Here is an 11022-nt window from a genome sequence, read left to right as displayed (position 1 = left end):
CTACCCTCCACCCCCATATCTACCCCAGCGAGTGCCACCTCAGTGAGCAGCAAACTTCAGGTTTCATTGGTGAGCTGGCATAGTCAGGAACAGGCATATTCATGTATCATTCGTTATACCTGAGGAAGGATCCTAAGTCGGTCTGAAAGCTTACAATAACATCATGTATTTTTGGTTGCCATTAAAAGATATCATATCTACAAGATTACTTGGTTTCTCTTGCTGGGAACAATCACATTTTGCTCTACTGGCTAACACCGTACCAAAACTTTTTTTTCATTTGTCAGCTGGCATATTTAGATACAAGCCTCACCATGGATCGCTGGTAGGCTGGTATAGTCAGAAACAGACTACATTCATGCTTCACTGGTCGCAGATCATTGTTGAGCTTGCATAGTAAGGAACAAGCCATGTTTATGGGTAACTGGTGTGCTGGCATAGTCTAGATCACACATGTCAAACACAAGGCCCGCGGGCCGAATCTGGCCCACCACCACATTTCATGTGGCCCGCCGGCTGTGCAGCAAGTTCCCTTACCCTTAGTGCTGTTGTCAGTAAGGGATCTTCAATCGTCTTGTTCTGTCTAGTAGAGCAGACAAAAATAGAGGAATGCTGATAGCGCACTGACAACGGCCACAGAGGAGGGAAGAAGTCTGCAGAAGACATCATCTCTGGTGCGAGGAGCAGCTGCAGGAGGAGAGTCGCTCAGCACTAACCTCCTCTCACCAGCCCTCCCTGTGTTCATGGCAGCAGATCGGGGGGGAGACATCAGGGGCCCAAGTATGCTGGAGGGTAGCAGCCAGTATACCTGCCATTGGGACCACATTGGATGCAGGTAAGTAGACAGATTGTTCTATCTGGTATATAAACATATTTGTTTGCCTTGTGTATAAAAATGCAAAAGTGTCTGTGTATATGTACATATAATATAAAAAGTGTGTGTATATATGTATATTATGGTGTGTGTGTATATATATATATATATATATATATATATATATATATATATATATAATATGCAAACACATACTATTATATACACACACACATGTGTACAATAGTGTGTATATTTATGTATGTGTGTGTGTGTGTGTGTGTGTGTGTGTGTATATATATATATATATATATATATATATATAATATAATGTGCGTCTGTGTATAATATATATTTCTATCTATTTTTCTATCTATCGATTTTTGTGTGTGTGTGTGGGGGGGGGTCACTTTTTACTACTGCGGCCATTATAGGGGACACAGTTTGTACTGGATCTGCCATGGGGGCACTATTCCTACTAAGGCCACCAATATGAGGGACACTTACTAAAGAGGCCACTATGGGGGGTTACTATTAATACTGGGGCCACTATGGGGGACCCTATTACTACTGGGGCCAATATGGAGTTTACTATTACTACTTGGACAACTATGAGACAACTAGGACTTCTGGGTCCATTATGGGGGTTGCTATTACTAATGGGGCCACTATGGTAGCACTATGACTACAGAGGCCATTATGGGGGTCACTATGACTACTGGGACCATTGTAGGAGCACGATGACTACTGGGGCCATTATGGGGATCACTATTATTGGGTCACTATGGAGGTTACTTACTACTGGGGACACTATGGGTGACCCTATTACCCCTGGGGTCACTATGGGGACCTTATAACTACTGTGGCCACTATAGGGGACCCTATTACCACTCGGACCACTATGGGGTTCACTATTACTATACAGTCTTACAATTAGAATCGGCACTTTGAAGGCAGCCATAAGGCTGATGTGGCCCTCTGTGAAAATGAGTTTGACACCCCTGGTCTAGATCATACCACAGTCATGGGTTGCTCGTGAGCTGGCATAGTCAGGAACAGAGCACAGTTATGGGTCATTTCTGAACCGGTATAGTCAGACGCAGGCCATATTCATCGTGGGCCACTGGTGGGATGGCACAGTCAGGAACATATATATACTTGTATGTCATTTCTAAGCTGGCAAATTTAGAAACAAGTGGGTATCTGGAAGTCTTCAGACAGAGGCTGGACAGACATCTGTCTGGGATGGTTTAGTGATCCTGCACTGAGCGGGGGGTTGGACCCGATGACCCTGGAGCTCTACCATTTTATGATTCTATACATCTTCAAATATTATGGCGAGTGGTTCAGCAATTATCTCTGCTGCTTCATTCAGTACCCTAGGAGATAATTCATCTAGACCTGCAGACTTCAATTCATTCACGTTAGCTAAAGGCCCATTTATATGTACTGATCGTTGAAAAACTGTTGTATCAACCAAAGGCGCGCTATAATGGTTACGCCTAACCGCGAGCCATCATGCATTTTTTGTTTGTCGTTCAGTTTCAGCCAGCATAAAATTCATTGGTGGCTCACTCACTTCTGGTTATGATTAAACACCATGATCAGTGTTATACATAGAATGGGAAGCACAAAACGAGAAGTGAATGATTCTCAACAATGATCTGCCTGTCTAAACAGGCTGCACGAGCAAACACTAGATTGTGAATGAGTTGGCGGTGACGTTACTCGCTTGCTCTAACGAGAATCAGCTCATGTAGAAGGGCCACGAGTGTTCCCTCACCATCGCTCTGCTTACAGTTAGACAGGACTCTTCTAGTCCTTCCATAGAACAGGGAAGATCAGTTGATGTTACATTTACTTTCTGAGAGAACTTTCAAATTTGAAAGTTTGTCCTTCTCATCATCATAGAAATCTATGTGAGAGCGGGCGCAGCGGTCAGATTTTCAGACCAGATGTGGCATTAGGTGGGGGACACTACGGGAACCGAGGAGTGGGAACGTATAGAAAATACATCCACCGGCTCACCGTTAACTCCCCAAATTGCACCATAACTTACTTTATGGTGCTGTTTATTGGTGACAGATTCGCTTTAAGTGAGATCACACCTGGAATCCCAAAAACTGACACCACATACTAGAACATTCCACAAGCTTAGAATCCAGTACAGTACAGACTCGCACTAATCCTCTGAGAAAGGGAATTTTTGCCCAGTAACTACCTGTCTGGTTATTCCTTAAGAGATCCTGTCCTTCTTGGGCGGTCTCGCACTGAGGGGTCTCTTCAGATCCACGTTCTTCATTCCCTTCTAAGAAAAACATAAATAAAGTGGGTCACTAGACAGAACTAGGAATCCATTACACCTCCCAGGACTATAGATCAGCAATAATAACAATTGTTGTACTGTGTTGATCCAGAAGAAGCAAAAGCCACAAAAGTGGAATTGCCTGGACATTATTGTCCCATAGATACCATAGATTTCATTGGGAATGATGTCCAGCTAACTCAGGGACACAAATGTAGCTATATTGGATGCAGAAGTTCCTACCGGGCCCTGGTGCCTGATAGGGCCTAAAGGCCCTTCTGCCTCCAGTATTATAAATGGCCCATGATAGATGGTGGCCCTCTTACAAATTTTCAGTTGTGGTCCAGGAGCTTTTAGCTATGCTACTATATGGTTCTAATGCTCTGACAGCCCTATATAAATATATACCTGGCCCTAGAGAGGAGACACTTACCACGTGACATTTGGAAACAACACGTCAGAATCCGGAGACCTACACAGAAGCAGAGATTACTGTCAGCGGGGGACACTTTAGAGATGAAGACGTACATGAGATTACTTTTAGATTGTTTTTTGATTTTTTTAAAGACATCAATAGCTTTACTTGTCTCCTCATGTGAGAGAGGACCTGTGATGTACTCATGACAGTAGGGCTGCCCCATAGCTTCACATCCGTGACCTTGCTGCAATGTTTTTCTTTTATTTATGCTCCCTCCTTTCCGCTACATAGGTTCTTCTTAGAATTGACTCCTGATGCTGTGAATGTGTCAAGTGGGCGGTCCCTACTGCTCACTGTCAATAGGTGACATATTTGAATGATAATGAGCCTGTAGAGGGGAATGGGAGTATAAATGAAAAGAAAGGCATCATTGGAGTCAGCAGGGCTGCAGCTGCAAAGCCATGGAGGCAGCACCATTGACATAAGGACATGACAGGACCTCTTTAAAATATATATTTTTTTTTTAGCTATTATAGATAAAAGTACAAAAAGAGTAAAAATAATGGGATACACTTTTGATTTTTTTTGTTTTTTAATACTGTGATCTTTAAAGTATTTGTCCACTTTCTGGATGGATTTAGTGTCCGGTCATGGATGGGTTACAGGTAGTGTTGTTCGTCGTGATCAGCCAGGCTGTAAGATCCGGCTGCTTTTTGCAAAATTAGATTAAGTCATCCCGATCCAATTTTGGCAAAAATCGCCAGAAAATAATTGTACAAATCAAACTATGTTGCTTCTTCTTGAAATGTTGATCACTTGTTAGAGCTGTTGCCTCTCAGCGCTGGTTCAAATCCCATTAAGGATAACAACTGCATAAACTTGAAAAACTCCATTGAGATGTTGCCCTTGGTCAGATATGAACCTAAGACCCCAGCGGTGCTAACCACTGAGCCACCACACTTATCTGCTCTGTTCCAGAGGAGGAGAACAAGTGTGAACACAAAGAAATATGGAAAACCTACATGCAGATCCACGGTGCCTTCAGATGGAAATTCATTATAGAAATCCACGGTAATCGCAAGGATTTCTGATGCTGATTTTTCCCGTGTAAACGGGGCCTTAGAACTACATTTAAGGTGCTTTTACCTGGAATGAGTATCGTTCAGATTCCTGTGATTCAGTGATTATCATTCAGTGTAATGCACGCACCGAATGAACGACGAATGAGAGGTTGTTCACGATCCCCGGCTGCTCCACCTCCATTCACTAGTGATCATTCCTGTGTAAAAGCTCCCTTAGAGCTGATCTGGGCAGACCCATCAGTCATTATATACATATATGATTGTATACAAGGGCCCGTTACCTCCAGGGGTCGGGGGTGTTTGTTACCAAACAGACAAGAGAGCACATGAGGAGAAGGGGGTAAGAGGCGATGACTCCAGGCAAACACCAGCAGGGCGGCCCACGTCTGATAATGATATTGGGCCTTTGTTCCCCATATATATAAAAATTGTCACCGCATTTTCCTTTGTATTGTGGATATAGCAGTTGAAAATGGCGCTGCCATATTTATAACGCATCTTGTTTGAATCAGGATAAAAAGCCCAAATATCCTTTTTCATAGTTCACAGATCAGTCATCTGGATCATTCTATTTTTTTTGCAAAAACATGGTGCCATGAATTTCAAAAAGTTTCAGAGGGTCCTAGTAGTGTCCTCGTCTGTGTAGATACTTACATGAACACGCCATTATGGTGACCTGGAGGGAAAAAGAAACTTGTATGAAGAAATGAGATCTGAGTAATGGAGAAGAAGCCCCCAAATTACCTCTGCTATATGGTGATGTGTGAGATTCTGTAGGGCTCTACTGGCTACATGGGGATAGTGTATAATGGATTATATAGGTGTACCAGCTATATGGTAGTATATGAGGTAATATAGGTGCACTGCTGGTGGAGGTGTGCAGATTAACACCGGTAAATGTTATAGTGCAGTAACCTACACTGAATGGACCCTTTATTAGAGCTCAGACCATCTCATGATTGGTGCTTCCCTGTATGGAGATTCTCCCCGTGACCCCGGATGCAGCATAAAATCCCGTGATAAGTTTCCGTGGATCAGTTTCAGTGGGAATCCACATTAGATGGGAAAATCTAGCGATCTGAGTCATTTCCAACGAAGCCGGGTCATTGATACTAGACTAACCGGGGCTGGGATTACACTGCCAACCGCGAGGGGTTTTCTCATGTAACGTTGTGGAGAGTTTTCAGAGAATAATGTGACTGAGTAAAAACATTCAGCAAAAAAGTACCCGCTGGACGGAAATAACTCATCACCGAAAGGGGTCAGAGGAGGATGTCAAGAATTGCTCTGGTCAACAGGCGCTGCGCAGTCCACAGCAGCCGAATACAATGGTGGTGCTACAACTAACATGTCTCCGTTCCTTATCAGGGATGGCCTATAACAGCAGATGATGACCAGTTCTAGCTCCATTGTGTCTAAGAGAAACAGAAAGGTAACTAAAGTGCAAAACTTGTATCACTGAGCAGCAGAACAACATCTCCTGGTCAGATGGATCCAGATTTCTGTTGCCCCGTGCTGATGGGAGGTCAGAATTTTCCCACAAGCAGCATGAACCGATGACCCCTTCCTGTCTGCTAATCAGAACATGTCAGGTCCCTAGTCTAATATAAAAGAAGATTCCTGTCCACAGGGGCCAATTTTCCTGCAGAACGGTTTCATCATTAAGTGAAATCTACACCACTTAGAATTGTTGCAGTTCTGAAGTCCAGAGGACACCAACGCTTTACTAGACTTGGGTCTACAATAAAGGGGACATTCAGTGTATGCACATTGGTGTATGTACACTGGGCAAATACCCTGAAACAGCTGTGCATGGACTCTGGCTCTGATTTTAATTTCCAGTCATTGTTACAAGGCTTGTATAAAGAGTCTAACTTTGGCTTGAAGGCATGCTGCTTTCCAATGGATGGCACTGTGGAGGTATTATTCCATCTCCCTTATTTACATATTACCCATAGGAGGATAAATGGCCTTTTGAGTCTCCTCACTCACCATATAGGTGCTCCCCCTAAGGAGAAAAGCGTTTCTGCCCCTCTACATTACATATAACACACAATTCCACTTGATTCCCCGTAATCACTCATGTCCTAAATTACCTCCGAGTCCTCCGTGATATAACTGACCTTGAGGTCCTTCTTCAGAGAACTCAACCTTATTTATTATAGGAAAATCACAGAGGTGGAAAAAAATGTACAAAGACAACTAACAGAAAAAGAAGTCAGATACAAGATATATTATGCTACAAGGAAGGCTCAACCACCATGTGGCCTAATAGCATGCAGCAAGCCAGATTGCAATATAGAGGAGCAAAATGGCATGCTTCTCTATATTGCATGGATGGCATGCTGGTGTGGCACACTTTGTTAATACAGGGCAATCCGCTGCTTTGTCAGTGTGGGTTGTACTCCTGTGTGGTGTGGCGCACTTAGCTATGGCTGTCATCCTGGTATCAGTTCATACTGTGCAGATTAGGTTTGTTCATGAACACTTTTGCTCCTCTATATTGCAATCATGCTATTAGCGTACATGGCGATTGAGCCTTCCCTGTAGAATATATCTTCTATCTGGCTTCTTTTTCTGTGAGTTATTTATTATAGGGGTCCGTATTCATGTTCTATAACTGGTCATGGGTGGTGGGGCGGCACAGGTTCAGGGTGGCGCGGCGATGACAGTCAGAGGCCACACATTTTTTTATATAAAATTATAACTTCACTTAATAGAAGGGTTAATTGGGGCTTTTACTCCATAGGAGGGCATGAATAATTAAATGTTGCATAACTAACCGGGCATCACAGTCCTAACATATCTCCGTCGCAGTATTCTGCAGCATGCGGGTTAAATACACCGGAGGTGCAGAAGTACATCTTTCTCCTCCCTCGGGGTGACAAGGCCCTTCGTACTATCCAGTGACTCACATCTCAGTAGTAATACTCCATACTCTAATGTGGTGCCCCGTACTAATTATCTAAGGTCTGCGGCATCGCTACCTCACAGCCTCACGCACCGTAGGTGCCAGAATACGTCACTACATATTGGAGCTCTCCGTCACTGTGGACTCACCGGACCGTAGGTGCGAACATCATCTCACGTACATTACCGTCTCCCATCTCTTACTGGCACATAGGTATTTTAACCCGCAGTGCCCTGTCTTCTGTTTTAGTACACTTTACATCAGGCTTCATATATCCATACACATAACATTGCTCACTAACTATAAGCTCCATCGCAGATTTGGCACAAAATACTGAAGAGAAAGTCCTGCATGGACCTTTCGGTTGGTAAAATGACGATCAACTGAGAGAAACTGAACGGACTCCATTATAGTCAATGGGGGCTCTTCGGTGCTCCTTGGTTCCATCATTAGATGGATCTGTTTGGTCAGGAGATTTCCCTTTCCTCCCATAGCTGTCACCATGTCACCCTGCAGCCTCTCCTTTGCCCCCTCTCTCATTCCTATGGCCTCTTTTGGGGCCAAGCAGGACACACTGCTGTTGGCATCTTCATCTAGCTGTGCCAACTGCACTGTTGTGGCGCATCTTAAAATTCCCTTCCAATCCTAGGTGGCCGCTGCCGGACCCATCATCAGAGGGTGGGGCATAGGACCTTGTTTGCCTGGAACTGCAATAACGGTCGGCAGGCGTAGCCTGATATGATGCCTGCCGCAAGCGGAATCTCCAGTCACCAAACTCTGGATTCGGATGTACAAAAACTGGATTGCATTGGACGTTGCCTTGTTTGCCTGGAACTGCAATAAAAGTGAGTTTTCCTGTTTCACTCTTGGGGCTCCTTTCCACTGGCGAGGTAATCGCACGTTTCCAGTGCGATGCGGGGGTGCGAGCTCTCGCAGGAAAGTCCCACACATGTTGTTCTATGACAACCTTTCCACTAGTGATGGTTAAGGGGAAGCTGCGATGCGAGGATTAATATCGCAGCAGGAGGATTGTTTCAGCGTTTTGCATTTTTCTGTCGCCCATACAGTGTAATGGCAAAACAGATTCTCACATCGCAACGCCAACGGTTGTGCAGCGTTGCGATGCGATTTTAACATTGCAATTTTCTCGCAGCGATATCGCTATCGCCAGTGGAGAGGAACCCTTAAAGGGCTCCCACACACTTGCGTTTTTTTAACGCTTCATTTTTTATTTACGCAATTGTCAATGGGCCTTTCCAATGTTACAAACGCAACGCAACTTCCGTTTTTGGTGCGTTGCGTTTTTAACATTAAAAAAGGCCCCTTGACTCGCGTTAACAAAAAACGCAAGTGTGTGGGAGCCCTTACTCCGACTCCTGGAGCTCCTTCTCCTTAGGAAACATCTGCGCTCTGTAACATACTACACCGCCCTCCAGTAGCAGGGACCGTGACCCCTATTATCTATAAACTTTGTAGCATCACCGGGTGGGAGTAAAACTACCGAGCTTCCTTCAGTCCGGCCTGCAGCAGGCTGGCGTCATGAATTACAACCTCCATCATCCACCATTACTACTTTTACGTGTAGCATAGCGGATAGGATTCAGAGTACATCGTCACCGTGAGCTGACTCCCCGCTACATGAATTCTTCTGTTTCTTCCCTCTCCACAGCAGTAGCATTGGGCAAGCAGAGAGGGGTAACTCTTTCCTCCAGCAGGGGTCACTGCACCTGCGGGTGGGACTGAGCATCGTGGCAGTAGACCAGCTGACATGCCACAATGGATAAGGGGGACCTCTCAGCGATATATAGAGCCGCCGCTGGTATATGCCGATCACTGAGACCTCCCAATTATACTACAATATATCGGTAGACACCCTGAGATGTGACTACTGCACTCCCCGAAATCTATTGTCTCCCATGCCCCTCCCATCACACCTCTCTATACGGTATAGGTATCATATATATACTGTATACACCCACATCATTAGCGGCGTAAGCATACGGCACCTGTAGGCATAGTGAATGAGCTGTGCATATCATTATGGGGTGCGAGCTGCTTCCAAAGATGGCGGCTTTTTTGCACCCTGACAATTTACCGCCATTCAACTCTTTTATTTGTTGTTTGAGCCTCAGTTTTAACCCTATAAAGGCTGGACGATGATATAACTTTCCATGTCTGCAGTGACTCGTACAGCTCGCGCTCGCGTCTGATATCTAGGTATTACTTGTGTGTCTACGGAAGCGGGTGGGGTTATATATTATACCGCCGTAGATCAATTAACCTACCTGACTGGTTGTTGCGGTCCGATCGGCTTTCAGGAAGCTTTGATGAGCAATGAATTAGTCAATGGCGGTATTGACCATGTGCTTGGTACCAGCCGCAGTATAATGTTAGTGCTGGATTACTGTCCCCTCCCCTTCCTGCGTCACTACCTATGTCTTTACGCAATCTTGAAGGGATGTTCCAGGGAAGGAAGACCAAAGAGAGAGACTCCGTGCCAGTGTCAGGCTCCGCCCAAATCCTGCGCCAGGTGTTATGTAATATATCCGTTCTGCCTGCCGTGTTCTTTTAATCTCTGTACAATGTAAGTACCGCAGCTTTCTAATATACTTTGTTCATCACTGTTTTAAAGATCTCTGCTTGCTGTCAGGGATTTGGAACATTTTTGCTTACATTTAGAAAACCAAACAGAACTAATACTTCTTACAGCTGAGGGGTTGTTACAATTGTATCCAGTGTAGACAAACCTCTGTGGACTCCAGAATAATACAGGCTACCTTACACTGATACATTGTAACAAACTATCAGGAGAGGAGAGATTTGTGCTGCTGATGTGTTACACAGAGGACTGTCTGCACTGGATACAACTGTAACAAACCCTCACCTCAGGTGTGTACAGGTTTTCAGCCTCTGGCTATAAATAATAATGTCTGCATTCACTGACAGCAAGCAGAGAATATGTCCCCGATAAAAAGAAAAATCCCTAGTAATTCCAATTACTCAAGTCATCCTATTCTGCCAAGCTCTTACTGATGGCCGACCCTCAGGACAAGTTATCAGTAGTTGGTTGGCGGTGGTTTGTGCTCCGACCCCAGTGCATCCCGTTGGGGGCTGACTGTATGACACTTTAAAGGGATATGCTGAGCTTTTATCATTGATGACCTACCCTCAGGATAGATCATCGGTAGTTGATTGTTGGGGGTCCGCCGTTTGGGATCTCTGGCAATCTTCAGCTCGCTGTCAGTGCAGAGGGGTCAGACGTCCGCATCGGTAGTCGGGGCTGAAAGTGTATTAGGTGGCTTTGCTCCCATTAGAAGTGATGCTTTCTATTACACTTCCGGCCCCCGACCCCCGATGTGATGTCTGACCCCTCTTCACTGACAGCGAACTGAATATTGCCAGAGATCCCAAGCGGCGGACCCCCAACAATCAACTACTGATGATCCTTCCTGAGGCTAGGTCATCAATAATAAAAGCTCAGCATACCCCTTT

General features: G+C 44.8%; 1 long non-coding RNA gene across 1 annotated transcript; it reads right to left on the bottom strand.

Annotated features, from left to right (window-relative positions):
- Positions 1-3572: 3572 nt before the first annotated feature.
- Positions 3573-9930, bottom strand: LOC136577005 (uncharacterized). The gene is made up of 3 exons (XR_010786432.1): positions 9816-9930; positions 5274-5295; positions 3573-3591 (listed from the first exon to the last, which is right to left on the bottom strand). It is a non-coding gene; the product is annotated as an uncharacterized lncRNA (long non-coding RNA).
- Between the last annotated feature and the right edge of the window lie 1092 nt (positions 9931-11022).

Source organism: Eleutherodactylus coqui, chromosome 8 (assembly GCF_035609145.1).
Source record: "Eleutherodactylus coqui strain aEleCoq1 chromosome 8, aEleCoq1.hap1, whole genome shotgun sequence".
Taxonomy (NCBI): domain Eukaryota; kingdom Metazoa; phylum Chordata; class Amphibia; order Anura; family Eleutherodactylidae; genus Eleutherodactylus; species Eleutherodactylus coqui.
Note: the sequence above shows the minus strand (reverse complement) of the source record. Positions and strands in the feature narration are given on the sequence as shown.